The following is a 15,528-nucleotide window of genomic DNA, read 5'->3' as shown; positions in this document are numbered from 1 at the left end:
ACATCTTTTGCAATTTTTTTAATGAACAATGAAGGCTGCAAAGAAGACGGTTGTAGGTGGGATCGGTGTATTAGCAGCGGACTACAGCAACACAACCAGGAGGACTTTGTTGGAGCGCTAGCCGCGCTAGCCGCCGACTTCACCTTGACTTCCTACGTCTCCGGGCCGCCAAACGCATCGGGTGAAGTCCTTCGTCCTTCTGCCGATCGCTGGAACGCAGGTGAGCACGGGTGTTGATGAGCAAATGAGGGCTGGCTGGCGTAGGTGGAGAGCTAATGTTTTTAGCATAGCTCTGTGCAGTCCGGTTGCTAAGTTAGCTTCAATGGCGTCGTTAGCACAGCATTGTTAACCTTCGCCAGCCTGGAAAGCATTAACCGTGTATTTACATGTCCATGGTTTAATAGTATTGTTGATTTTCTATCTATACTTCCAGTCAGGGGTTTATTTCTTTTGTTTCTATATGCAGTTAAAGCAAGATGCTATCACGTTAGCTCGTAGCTAAAGCATTTCGCCGATGTATTGTCGTGGAGATAAAAGGCACTGAATGTCCATTTCGCGTTCTCGACTCTCATTTTCAAGAGGATATAGTATCCGAGGTGGTTTAAAATACAAATCTGTGATCCACAATAAAAAAAGGAGAGTGTGGAATCCAATGAGCCAGCTTGTACCTAAGTTACGGTCAGAGCGAAAAAAGATACGTCCATCGCTGCCTCTCAAGTCATTCACTGTAACGTTCCTCATCTACGAATCTTTCATCCTCGCTCAAATTAATGGGGTAATCATCACTTTCTCGGTCCGAATCTCTCTCGCTCCATTGTAAACAACGGGGAATTGTGAGGAATCCTAGCTCCTCTGACGTCACGCTACTTCCGGTACAGGCAAGGCTTTTTTTTTATCAGCGAGCAAAAGTTGCGAACTTTATCGTCGATTTTCTCTACTAAATCCTTTCAGCAAAAATATGGCAATATCGCGAAATGATCAAGTATGACACATAGAATGGATCTGCTATTCCCGTTTAAATTTAAAAAAATCATTTCAGTAGGCCTTTAACGGCCAGTTCCCCAAGGAGATCCTCGACGGACAACGTCATCTGTTCCCACTTCGTAAGAAGTTTATTGCAGAAAAATGCCGCGGTGGATAAACTTTTTATCAATGGTCAACTTTTACGCCAGGAGGCGTCCGTTGAAGGGGCGGTACTGTGGTATTCTTAGGTTCTGTTGTATGTTTGTCTCTGTCCCCGCACCTGTTCTCACTCTCCCTCGCCCTCACAGTGTGGCGTGCAGCTGGCTCGAGACAGCACACCTGATTGTAATTAAGGGTCGCACTACTTAACCGTGCTGGTGCAGCATGTGGGGGCTGCACCACCATGATCTCGCTGGAGAGAATTCTTGTCTTTTGTCAGTACTACCCAGCCTTGCCTGGCGTCTTTATTTGTGTGCTCTAGTTTTCTTTGTAGTTATTTCATGGCATGCCAGTTATTGCCGCCATCGCCTTTTGTTCGCTGCCTTATTGTGTTTACCTCACAATAAAGAGGTAGACTCCTTGCTAAACGTAAACTGTCTTTGCATTTTTGGGATCCACAACACCCGATCGTAACAACTGTCTTCTTAATATTTGCACATTTTTTAGCTAGCTGTCTACAGACATACTTGCCAACCTTGAGACCTCCGAATTCGGGAGATGGGGGGTGTTGAGGTGGGGGGGTGGGGGGTAGCGGGGGCGTATATATTTTCAAGTATTTCTTATATATATATATATATATATATATATATATATATATATATATATATATATATATATATATATATATATATATATATATATATATATATATATATATATATATATATATATATATATATAAATAATCAGTTCATGAATGAGTATATCCGTTCGGTCACCGTGTTCAATGGAGAAGTCTGATCTACAAAATTTGCAGGCAGCATACCCCTTCCCCTTTGAGCTGTCCTGGATGAACTGTAATAATTTTGGAACTTGCAAGCGTACTTCTTCTTCTTACTCGTCGTCGCCGTGTCTCTTCTTCGTTCTTCTGCTTCGTCTCTGTTATGTTTTTGGACATGACTACTTGCCGGAGTTTTGAAGCAATGCATGATGGGAATCCGGATGTTGTGTGTCAGTGTATTAACGTGCCGGCTGGAATAAACACACGCTGAGAAATAGCTCCGTGCCTGCCTACTTTATGGGTTATAGATAAACCTATGGATATTGGAGACATATATAATAGTCTCCTTTTCAGGTGAGAGAGGACGCTAAAGGCACGCCCCCAATATTGTTTTCCGGGTGGAAATCGGAAATCGGGAGAAATTCGGGAGAATGGTTGCCCCGGGAGATTTTCGGGAGGGGCACTGAAATTCAGGAGTCTCCCAGGAAAATCGGGAGCGTTGGCAAGTATGTCTGCAGGTATATCTGGGATCATTACGTCAACATTGCAGACATACTGACAAACCTCCATACTATGGCGCTCCATACATCTTGTTTACATTCGGTTTTGGCAGCGCGGATTTTGGTAATCAAAGTATTTTTTTCGGTGGTCAAGTTTTCGGTACATCACTTGTCAATAGTGCGCAAAAAATAGGCTCTATATATCAATTCAGACTGTAACCACCAGCTGGTGTAAATGTTTTATGTTCGTGTGGCTTGGATTTGATGTTAGTTTATCCCATGTTTCCAAACACACCGTCCGTGCCTGAAAGGTGATTGGCGGAGAACGAGGAAGTGTTGTTTTGTGTCGGGGACTCATAGAGACGAATTTGACAAAAGTGTTTTCACGGGAGGTAAAACCCTTTGGAATTGTGCCGTTTGTTATCATAAGATTGGTAATAAAAGTTAAAAATAGCATTTAGGGATGTCCGATGACATCGGACTGCCGATATTATTGGCCGATAAATGCTTTAAAATGTAATATCGGGTATTATCGGTATCGGTTTCAAAATTATCGGTATTGGTTTCAAAAAGTAAAACTTATGACTTTAAAACGCCGCTGTGTACACGGACGTAGGGAGAAGTACAGAGCGCCAATAAACCTTAAAGGCACTGCCTTTGCGTGCCGGACCAATCACATAATATCTGCGGCTTTTGACACACTCACAAGTGAATGCAATGCATACTTGATCAACAGCCATACCGGTCACATTGAGGGTGACCATATAAACAACTTTAACACTGTTACAAATATGCGCCACACTGTGGACCTACACCAAACAAGAATGACAAACACATTTCGGGAGAACAGCCGCACCGTAACACAACATAAACACAACAGAACAAATACCCAGAACCCCTTGCAGCACTAACTCTTCCGGGACGCTACAATATACACCCCCCCGCTACTCCCTAACCCCGCCCACCTCAACCCCACCCCACCCCCCCTAACCCCGCCCACCTCAACCTCCTAATGCTCTCTCAGGGAGAGCATGTCCCAAATTCCAAGCTGCTGTTTTGAAGCATGTTAATAAAAATAATGCACTTTGTGACTTCAATAATAAATATGGCAGTGCCATGTTAGCATTTTTTTCCATAACTTGAGTTGAAGTTGTTCTCTTATTTTGGAAAACCTTGTTACATTGTTTCATGCATCCAGCGGGGCAAAACAACAAAATTAGGCATAATAATGTGTTAATTCCACGACTGTATATATCGGTATCGGTTGATATCGGTATCGGTAATTAAGAGTTGGACATCGGATATCAGCAAAAAAGCCATTATCGGACATCTCTAATAGCATTGGACTTTGTGTGATTTCTTCTGGGGACGACAATATATTATATTACTTTAATTTGTTTTCAAGTAAAAAAGACAGCCATATTTTCAAGGTGTGTCAATAATGAAAATGCCACATTCAATTACATTAAGGAGAAACTTTGTTTACTGTGGTGACAGGCCCTAACTGCGGCAGGGCTCATTTATCACCAGGAGCACAGCAAAATTTTAGTAGCACAAAAAAAAAATTGGGATCAATATGAAATAGCTAAATAACACAATTTTACTATCAAGACACAACAGCATTATACCATATAAAGCTTTTAGCACGTAATGACATAACTACACCCGTACGTAACATGTGCATTTGCTTTGTGTGTTCTGGATAGCTAACGTTAGTTATCATTGAAAATATATTGAATCATAACAACAACAACAATGACTGCAAATTGTTAGTTGCTTCTCTTGGACGTTTTTTGTATGTGTGCACGCGCTTCCTTTATGTACGCGTGCACAAGACACCTGGGGCCGTACTTATCAAGCTTCTTAGAATTACTCCTAAGAAGTCTGCTAAGAGTTGACTTAAGAGTAAATAAATTCTTCGCTGAAAGCTGCACTTAAAAGTTAGTTATCAAGCGTCTTACTCACACTTTCAGTGAAGTGTAGGACTGAATCTTAAGTGTCACACTCAGAGCTGAATTACGACATTACTATGTGCCGTAAACGCAATTTTAGGTGACGTCATTTCTGTGTCCATAGAAATGACCAATCACGGAAGGGAATCCGTTGTCTAAGAATAAAGAAATATCTTGGAAATATTTAAGTGGACAATGGGAGTGTATATTTTGACAATAAACTACAAAATAATACAAAACAAACTAGTCCCCGCCGGCACTCACGCTACCGCTCCCTCTCTTCTCTCGCCCACACACTCACTGACGTCACTCACCTCACGGCCACACACATACGCTACTGTCATAACATTTTCTTTCCAATTCATTAATTAGGCAACTAATTTGAAACTGGTGTGGGTGGCTCTATATATACTAGCCCACTGCAGACACATGCAGAAATCAACATGGAATCGAAAAGTATTAAATCTGTGACAAAAATAATACCCGCTCTGTCTAAACGATACAGTTTGATCAGCTGCTCGTCATCAAACAAATCCAGGACATCGTTCCGCTCCCTGAATGTTCGCGCACGTCTCTCTCGCCTCAGTGCCATCCCCTGCTGGCAACTCCTAACCACTTAAGACACCTCTGAAGGTCTCTTAAATATCGTGGAGAGTAGGAGTGATTCTTAGACTTAAGAACGTTGATAAAAAGCTTTTATTCTTAAGTTTGAGAGTAGGACTAAATTTTGCAAATTCTCAGGACTTAAGTGTAAAATGGCACTCTAAGAAGCTTGATAAGTACGGCCCCTGATCTTTTTCTTTAGTGGCATTTTTGTGTTCTCTTTCCCAGAAGCAGCATGCATGTATGCGAGGAAGCCTCATTACAGCATGTCCTCATAACGTTACGACACCATCGACATGGATGAGCGCAACATCGAGCAGTGGAAACATGGTTTTATTTACTATCAAGTTCATTTCTTTAGTCGTTGAAATAAAATCCATGGTTCGACGTGGGTCGTTCTCCCAGGATGCAGACGAAAACTCCGGAAGCAATATGCAGGTAAGGAAAATGATTTATTCCTCATAAATCACACGGAGTAGAAAAAAAAGAGACGCGTGCCAATTGCACGCGAAGCTAGAGCAAAACTTAGCACAGGAATCAAAAAGGTAACAAGCATATCGGATTGATACCCAAAGTTGTGGTATCATCCACAACTAATGTAAAGTATCGAATTTAGGGATTTCACCATCTACGGTCTGTAATATCATCAAAAGGTTCAGACTACTCAGTGGTGTAGTGGATTGTCCGAAGCTTAAGCAGGCAACAAAAGTAGTTTAGTACAACAAATTTATTTACCCATTATCAGAAGTGCAGGTTGAATTGAGTTGGCCGTGCAGACAAACCACAAGTTACTCCGGAGCATACAAGACACACACAAGCCAAAATCACCCCCGAGTTCCGGTCTTCTGCCATTTTTTATATGTCTGTTGTGCGTCATCGTTCCTTATCGAGTGCGTCAAATGTCTTGTTTGCTTTTCTTATCTGTTCCATAACAACTCGAATCCTTTACACAGTCAACACATTCTGTAGACAGGTTGGCACGACTTAATATTCACTTTTGTCCCACAACTGGTCCATTCAATGGCACAAAATACAAGAGTATTGAAAATGAACGGACATTCTTAAAAGACAAGAAATATAGGTCAAAAGGTCAGAAATTCTACTACAGTGGCCTAGTGGTTAGAGTGTGAGTTCAAACCCCGGCCAAGTCATACCAAAGACTATAAAAATGGGACCCATTACCTCCCTGCTTGGCACTCAGCATCAAGGGTTGGAATTGGGGGTTAAATCACCAAAAATTATTCCCGGGCATGGCCACCGCTGCTCCTCACTGCTCCCCTCACCTCCTAGGGGGTGAACAAGGGGATGGGTCAAATGCAGAGGACAAATTTCACCACACCTAGTGTGTGTGTGACAATCATTGGTACTTTAACTTTAACTTTAAGACTGAGTGTGGTGAACAGCGGGAATAAGTAGCTCTCTGATTAGTGCCCAGGAGCAGGTGTGCGTCCCGAATACTAATCAGAGGCAGGTGAAAACAATCTGCAGTCATGGCAACTAAAACGCAAACCCAGGGGTGCTCAAAACAGGAAGTGAGGGAATTGAAAAACTAAACAAACATGATCCGGGCAGCGGATCATGACATATACGTTATCACGTATATGCGTAGAGGCCAGAATTTAAATGGCATTTTTAGGGTCTGTTGACAGCAGTGTTTCTTTCCCCCAAATCTCATTCTATATGATTCACTTGTTATGGTTTTAATTTAGAAGCAAATTGAGAATGAAAGGGTTGAAATCCATATTTGCATAACTACAGACAACTGATAAATGTAGCTTAGGATGTACAAACCCAAAACTAGTGAAGTTAGCAATTTGTGTAAATCGTAAATAAAAACAGAATACAATGTGAGAAAATTAAGGAATGCTCATCAAACACTTATTTGGAACATCCCACAGGTGAACAGTCTAATTGGGAACAGGTGGGTGCCATGATTGGGTATAAAAGCAGCTTCCGTGAAATGCTCCGTCATTCACAAAAAAGGATGGGGCGAGGGTCACCACTTTGTGAACAAATGCGTGAGCAAATTGTCGAAATGTTTAGGAACAATGTTTCTCAACAAGCTATTGCAAGGATTTTATGGATTTCACCATCTACGGTCCGTAATATCATCAAAAGGTTCAGAAAGTCTGGAGAAATCACTGCACGTAAACGGCAATGCCCGTGACCTTCGATCCCTCAGGCAGTACTGCATCAAAAAGCGAAATCAGTGTGTAAAGGATATCACCACATGGGCTCAGGAACACTTCAGAAAACTACTGTCAGTAACTACAATTGGTCGCTACATCTGTAAGTGCAAGTTCAAACTCTACTATGCAAAGCGAAAGCCATTTATCAACAACACCCAGAAACGCAGCCTGCTTCGCTGGGCTCGAACTCATTAAAGATGTACTAATGCAAAGTGGAAAAGTGTTCTGTGGTCTGAGGAGCCCACATTTGAAATTGTTTTTGGAAACTGTGGATGTCATGTCCTCCGGACCAAAGAGGAAAAGAAGCCTCTAGACTGTTGTAGGCGCAAAGTTCAAAAGGCAGCATCTGTGATGGTATGGGGGTGTATTAGTGCCCAAGGCATGGGTAACTTACACATCTGTGAAGGCGTCATTAATGCTGAAAGGTACATACAGGTTTTGGAGCAACATATGTTGCCATCCAAGCAAAGTCTTTTTCATGGACGCCCCTGCTTATTTCATGAAGACAATGCCAAGCCACGTGTTGCAACAGCGTGGCTTCATAGTAAAAGAGTGCGGGTACTAGACTGGCCTGCCTGTAGTCCAGACCTGTCTCCCATTGAAAGTGTGTGGCACATTATGAAGCGTAAAATATCACAACGGAGACCTCGGACTGTTAAACAATTTAAGCTGTACATCAAGCAAGAATGGGAAATAATTCCACCTGAAGAGCTTCAAAAATTGGTCTCCTCAGTTCCCAAACGTTTACGGAGTGTTGTTAAAAGGAAAGGCCATGTAACACAGTGGTAAAAATGCCATTGTGCCAACTTTTTTGCACATGCACTAACCTCTGTTCCACCGTGCTGCCCACCACTATACAAAGAAAACCTATTAAGATTTACATATCATACTCCATCCATCCATCCATTTTCTGTACCGCTTATCCTCACGAGGGTTGTAGGTTAGCTGGAGCCTATCCCAGCAGACTTTAGTCAAGAGGCGGGGTACACTCTAGACTGGTCGCCAACCATTCGCAGGGTACACATATCATACTATGACATAAAAATGTATATCGTATGTAGGGTTGTACGGTATACAGGTATTAGTATAGTACCGCGATACTAATGAATCATATTCGGTACTATACCTTCTCTAAAAACTACCGGTCCCCCACGTCGTCACGTCGTGTCATGCAGACGAGCATGTTCGCCAATTCACAATCACGGAGTACTTACAAGCGAAGACAGAAAAGGGAGAACGGACAAATTTTGGCTTAATAATTAATGATAAAGATTAAGTTATAACAGGAAGAGGTGCTAAAAATGGCTAGCCAGCGGCTAGTGTTCGTCCACAGTCAGCAGTGTTGCAACTACTTCAAATTCACTAATCCTTGTCGCCATGGAGACATATCAAGTACATTTATTTCAATTATCATCCCTGTAGGACGAGTGAGAGCTCTAAGTGCTTCACTACACACCCGCATTAAGACAACGGGTGTGATAAGAATGGTCTATAATTGGCAACGCCCTATCATGAACCATTAAAATAATCATCTTCAATCAATCCATCAATCAATGTTTATTTATATAGCCCTAAATCACAAGTGTCTCAAAGGGCTGTACAAGCCACAACGACATCCTCGGTACAGAGCCCACATCTTCACTTTGAACATACTACACACATGTGAATGAAGTTCATACTTAGTCAACAGCCATACATGTCACACTAAGGGTGGCCTTATGAACAACACCAACACTGTCATAAATCAGTGCCATATAGTCCCTGCAGCACCAACTCTTCCGGGACGCTACAATATAAACAAACGCCATTGGTGGATCTACACCTAACATCCACTGTAATGATACCAAGTACAGGAGCGTATCTAGTCGATACTACTATGATTACATAGATATTTTTTTAGCATCACAATATCTTCTTTTGTTGTTTTTTTTTAATTTATTTTATCTTTATACACTCAGGAAATATGTCCCTGGACACATGAGCACTTTGAATATGACCAATGTCTGATCCTGTAACTACTTGGTATCGGATTGATACCCAAATTTGTGGTATCATCCAAAACTAATGTAAAGTATCAAACAACAGAAGAATAAGTGATTATTACATTTTAACAGAAGTGTAGATAGAACATGTTAAAAGAGAGAGTAAGCAGATATTAACAGCAAATGAACAAGTAGATTAATAATTCATTTTCTACCGCTTGTCCTTAATAATTTTGACAAAATAATAGAATGATAAATGACACAATATGTTACTGCATATGTCAGCAGCTAAATTAGGAGCCTTTGTTTGTTTACTTACTAATAAAAGACAAGTTATCTAGTATGTTCACTATTTTATTTAAGGACAAACTTGCAATAAGAAACATATGTTTAGTTTACCATAATATTTTTTTAAAAAATAAAGCCAATAATGACATTTTTTGTGGTCCCCTTTATTTAGAAAAGTACCAAAAAGTACCGAAATACATTTTGGTACAGGTACCAAAATATTGGTATCGGGTCAACACTAACGTCAGCAGCTAAATTAGGAGCCTTTGTTTGTTTACTTACTAATAAAAGACAAGTTGTCTAGTATGTTCACTATTTTATTTAAGGACAAACTTGCAATAAGAAACATGTGTTTAATTTACCATAAGATTTTTTGTTAAAATAAAGCCAATAATGAATTTTTTTGTGGTCCCCTTTGTTTAGAAAAGTACCAAAAAGTACTGAAATACATTTTGGTACAGGTACCAAAATATTGGTATCGGGTCAACACTAATCGTATGATATAATTCTCTATTGTTTGTGTTGTAATTTTAATGTTTGGGCTGCGACTCATGTAACTGCAGCTGCATTTTACGCCACTTGATAGACCGCCGGCGAGACGGTCTTCCTATAGACGTCCCACTGGGGTGAGTTTTTCCTTGCCCGTATGTGGGCTCTGTACCGAGGATGTCGTTGTTGCTTGTGCAGCCCTTTGAGACACTTGTGATTTAGGGCTATATAAATAAACATTGATTGATTGATTGATTGATATAGCATAGACAAGAATGGAAGCTAAACCAACAAAATTGGTACGAAAAAGAGGAAAGAGTTGTTTGGCTCTGGTTTGCAATAAAAAAGCAAAGAACAGAAATCTGTAAAATATGGCGCCAACAAGTCGTTGCTAGTGACTTGAACAGGCCTAATCTTTTCCATCACTTGAAGACACGACATGGGGAACAATACAGAGACAGAGTTAAAATGTGACAACATACTAAACCTAGCCTCATACCCACAAAGTGATGAAAATAAAAACACACCAAAAACAAGCTACCCGGTAAGTTGTTTTTTGTCTATGACTAACAGAAAAATGACCAATGTCTATATTCATTTGTGTAAACAGGACCGGAGTACACACCGTTGAAGCTAAAAAAACAAAAACTCTCTATTGTTTAATTGTCTTGTCGGTTTTATATATGTGTTTTATAAATAATCGGAGAAAAGTTTAGCCAACTTGGCATTTATTTAATGCACGTATAATAGGGATGTAACGGTTAATGGTATTAATGATAAACCAAAATAAAATTCTTGACTGTTAGTATGACTGATTCAATGTTTATTTATTGTTAAACTGTAATTTAATACCTTAATTTGAAAACTGTATTGTGATACCAGCTCATTTCCTGGAGAGCAGCTAGCGTGCTAATGGCTATCGAGCTCAAGTGTTAACATAAATACAAGACACATTAACATCTTTTTCCCATCACAAATTGCCTTTGATATTAAACACTCTAAAACCTTTACAAAATAAATAAGAAGCTACACATATTTAAAAACTCAACTTATTATAGAACAATAATGTTTATTCTGCAAAATAATGTGTGTGTGGTTTGCTTCTTTATGTATTTGTATTTACAAAACCCCAAACCAGTGATGTTGGCACGTAATTGTTGGCACAGAATACAATGATTTGCAAATCCTTTTAAACTTATATTCAATTGAAGACTGCAAAGACAAGAAATGTAATGTTCGAACTGAGAAACTTTTTTTTTTTTTTTTTACCATAATCATTAACTTAGAATATAATGGCAGCAACACATTGCAAAAAATTTGGCACAGGGGCATTTTTACCACTGTGTTACATGGCCTTTCCTTTTAACAACACTCAGTAAATGTTTAGGAACTGAGGAGACCAATTTTTGAAGCTTTTCAGATGGAATTATTTCCCATTCTTGCTTGATGTACAGCTTAAGTTGTTCAATAGTCCGAGGTTTCCGTTGTGGTATTTTAGGCTTCATAATGCACCACACATTTTCAATGGGAGACAGGTCTGGACTACAGGCAGGCCAGCACTCTTTTACTACGAAGCCACGCTGTTGTAACACATGACTTGGCATTGTCTTGCTGAAATAAGCAGGGGCGTCCATGATAACGTTGTTTGGATGGCAACATATGTTGCTCCAAAACCTGTACGTACCTTTCAGCATTAAAGGCCTACTGAAATGAATTTTTTTAATTTAAACGGGGATAGCAGATCTATTCTATGTGTCATACTTGATCATTTCGCGATATTGCCATATTTTTGCTGAAAGGATTTAGTATAGAACAACGACGATAAAGATCGCAACTTTTGGTATCTGATAAAAAAAAGGCTTGCCCCTACCGGAAGTAGCGTGACCTAGTCAATTGAACATATACACAAAGTTCCCTATTGTTTACAATGATGGCGGCCAGAAGTGAGAGAGATTCGGACCGAGAAAGCGACGATTTCCCCATTAATTTGAGCGAGGATGAAGAAAGATTTGTGGATGAGTAAAGTGCAAGTGAAGGACTAGTGGGGAGTGGAAGCGATTCAGATAGGGAAGATGCTGTGAGAGGCGGGTGGGACCTGATATTCAGCTGGGAATGACTACAACAGTAAATAAACACAAGACATATATATACTCTATTAGCCACAACACAACCAGGCTTATATCTAATATGCCACAAATTAATCCCGCATAAAAACACCTAGGTGTTTGTTGTGCTAGCTCCTAGCTACTAGCTACTAGCTCGAGCTAGTTATAGTTCGAGCGGGTAATATGGACGGGATCCCGTCCATATAACCCGCCAATACAATTCAAACACCTGCACAACACACACTCTCACTCAGCCCAAAGAACCATTCACCTAACCCAAGGTTCATAAAGCTTATATATTTAACCAAAGTTACGTACATGACACGCACGTACTGGCAAGCAATCAAATGTTTGGAAGCGCGCGGGTGGGACCTGATATTCAGCTGGGAATGACTACAACAGTAAATAAACACAAGACATATATATACTCTATTAGCCACAACACAACCAGGCTTATATTTAATATGCCACAAATTAATCCTAATGCTAGCTCCTAGCATAGCTACTAGCTCGAGCTAGTTATAGCAAGCGATCAAATGTTTGGAAGCGCAGCTGTGTACTCACGGTATCGCAACTGTGTATCCAAATCAAAGTCCTCCTGGTAAGAGTCTCTGTTGTCCGAGTTCTTCCTTCTTGACTGCATCTTTCGGGAATGTAAACAAAGAAGCGCCGGCTGTGTACTGTTGCTGCTGACTTCCCTCGCAAAATAGACACTTCGCACCGACAACTTTCTTCTTTGCTTGCTCAGCTTCTTTCTCCATAATGCAATGAACAAATTGCAACAGATTCACCAACACAGATGTCCAGAATACTGTGGAATAATGACATGAAAACAGAACTATTTCGTATTGACTTCAATGGTGTCCGAATACTTCCGTTTCAATGATTGACGTCACGCGCATACGTCAACCCTCAGAGGCGTTTCGAACCGGAAGTTTAGCGGGAAATTTAAAATTGAACTTTATAAGTTAACCCGGCCGTATTGGCATGTGTTGCAATGTTAAGATTTCATCATTGATATATAAACTATCAGACTGCGTGGTCGGTAGTAGTGGCTTTCAGTAGGCCTTTAATGGCCCCTTCACAGATGTGTAAGGGCACTAATACACCCCCATACCACCACAGATGCTGGCTTTTCAACTTTGCGCCTATAACAATCCGGATAGTTCTTTTCCTCTTTGTCCCGGAGGACACGACGTCCACAGTTTCCAAAAAACAATTTGAAATGTGGACTCATCAGACCACAGAACACTTTTACACTTTGCATCATTCAGTGAAATCCCTAAATTCCTTGCAATAGCTGGTTGAGAAATGTTGTTCTTAAACTGTTGGACACTTTGCTCACACATTTGTTCACAAAGTGGTGACCATCCTTGTTTGTGAATGACTGAGCATTTCATGGAAGCTGCTTTTATACCCAAGCATGGCACCCACCTGTTCCCAATTAGCCTATTCACCTGTGGGATGTTCCAAAAAAGTGTTTGTTTTTTTGAAACATGTTGCAGGCATCAAATTCCAAATGAGCTAATATTGGCAAAAAATAACAAAGTCTTCCAGTTCGAACATTAAGTATCTTGTCTTTGCAGTCTATTCAATTGAATATAAGTTGAAAAGGATTAGCAAATCATTGTATTCTGTTTTTTTTTTTACAATTTACACAACATGCCAACTTCACTGGTATTGGGTTTTGTATATAACTAAACTAAACTAAATATTTCAGTGTGTGTGCGTAAAAGTAGTTTTTGAGCACATTCAACAATACCGTGATAATAATAATAACCGTGATTTTGGTCACAGTAACTGTTATATGGAATTTTTAAACATAATTTTATGAAAATACACTATATTCTGATGGATGTCGTTATCTGGAAAAAAAATTTTTTTAAACCTACAGTCGTGGTCAAAAGTTTACATACACTTGTAAAGAACATAATGTCATGGCTGTCTTGAGTTTCCAATAATTTCTACAACTCTTATTTTTTTGTGATAGAGTGATTGGAGCACATACTTGTTGGTCACAAAAAACATTCATGAAGTTTGGTTCTTTTATGAATTTATTATGGGTCTACTGAAAATGGGACCAAATCTGCTGGGTCAAAAGTATACATACAGCAATGTTAATATTTGCTTACATGTCCCTTGGCAAGTTTCACTGCAATAAGGCGCTTTTGGTAGCCATCCACAAGCTTCTGGTTGAATTTTTGACCACTCCTCTTGACAAAATTGGTGCAGTTCAGCTAAATTTGTTGGTTTTCTGACATGGACTTGTTTCTTCAGCATTGTCCACACGTTTAAGTCAGGACTTTGGGAAGGCCATTCTAAAACCTTAATTCTAGCCTGATTTAGCAATTCCTTTACCACTTTTGACGTGTGTTTGGGGTCATTAATCGATTTAAACTATTATACAAACATGGGGTCTGGTCTGGTTCAAATTAAGAGATGAGGGTCTTTAATTTGACCTGCTGATATACTCTGTCTCAAAGTGTTAAAATGTGCTCAATGTTTCCTTACCATTATTGCTATGTTGTCTATTACCATTGTTGGTATATTCATTATTCCTACATTCTTGATACAAATTATTGTTACAGTGTAATAATTATTGTCACCTGTGGTATTGCCACTATGATACAACATCTGTATTATAATCCTTGAACAAGGTAAGAGTGAAACTCTTGTGAATAATCACTGAATGGACAACTGAGGGTGGGATTAAATAAGTTATCTTCTTCCCGCTCCCTTTCAGGCAAAACTGGACAATCATGCACTACATACTATACATTAACTTTTACACTATATCAATTTATATTATTATGTGTTGTCAACTGTGTACTTCTTTATGTCATTGCCTGAAATAAATAAATAAATGAATGAATGAAAAGTGTCCTGTCGGAACACCCAACTGCGCCCAAGACCCAACCTCCGGGCTGATGATTTTAGGTTGTCCTGAAGAATTTGGAGGTACTCCTCCTTTTTTCATTGTCCCATTTATAGCACCAGTTCCATTGGCAGCAAAACAGGCCCCGAGCATAATACTACTACCACCATGCTTGACGGTAGGCTTGGTGTTCCTGGGATTAAAGGCCTCACCTTTTCTCCTCCAAACATATTGCTGGGTATTGTGGCCAAACGGCTCAATTTTTGTTTCATCTGACATCACATGGACAAAGATAAGACCTTCTGGAGGAAAGGTCTGTTCCGTACATTGCTGTATGTATACTGTTTGCTCACATTTTCAGTAGACCCATAATGAATTCATAAAAGAACCAAACTTCATGAATGTTTTTTTGTGACCAACAAGTATGTGCTCCAATCACTCTATCACAAGAGTTGTATAAATGATTGGAAACTCAAGACAGCCATGACATTATGTTCTTTACAAGTGTACGTAAACTTTTGACCACGACTGTATATCGAGATGTATAAGTTTTCGTCCATATTGCACAGCACCAACCAGAACATAACGTAGGCTAGTGGATATATCATGCAAGATGTAAGTATGGCATCTGTTGCACGGTGC

At 39.9% G+C, this 15,528-nt stretch overlaps 1 protein-coding gene across 4 annotated transcripts in view; it reads right to left on the bottom strand.

Moving 5' to 3' along the window:
- ajm1 (apical junction component 1 homolog) overlaps positions 1 to 15,528 on the bottom strand; it is a 54,953-nt gene that overhangs the window by 17,032 nt on the left and 22,393 nt on the right. The window contains exon 2 of one of the 4 annotated variants that reach the window (XM_062031506.1): positions 6,141 to 6,244. The exons of the other annotated variants lie outside the window; for them this stretch is intronic. The gene's annotated coding sequence lies outside the window, so the exon portion shown is untranslated. The remainder of the gene's footprint in view (positions 1 to 6,140; positions 6,245 to 15,528) is intronic. 4 annotated transcript variants of the gene reach the window in all.

Source organism: Entelurus aequoreus, linkage group LG21 (assembly GCF_033978785.1).
Source record: "Entelurus aequoreus isolate RoL-2023_Sb linkage group LG21, RoL_Eaeq_v1.1, whole genome shotgun sequence".
Taxonomy (NCBI): domain Eukaryota; kingdom Metazoa; phylum Chordata; class Actinopteri; order Syngnathiformes; family Syngnathidae; genus Entelurus; species Entelurus aequoreus.
This window is presented reverse-complemented; position numbering and strand designations above follow the sequence as displayed.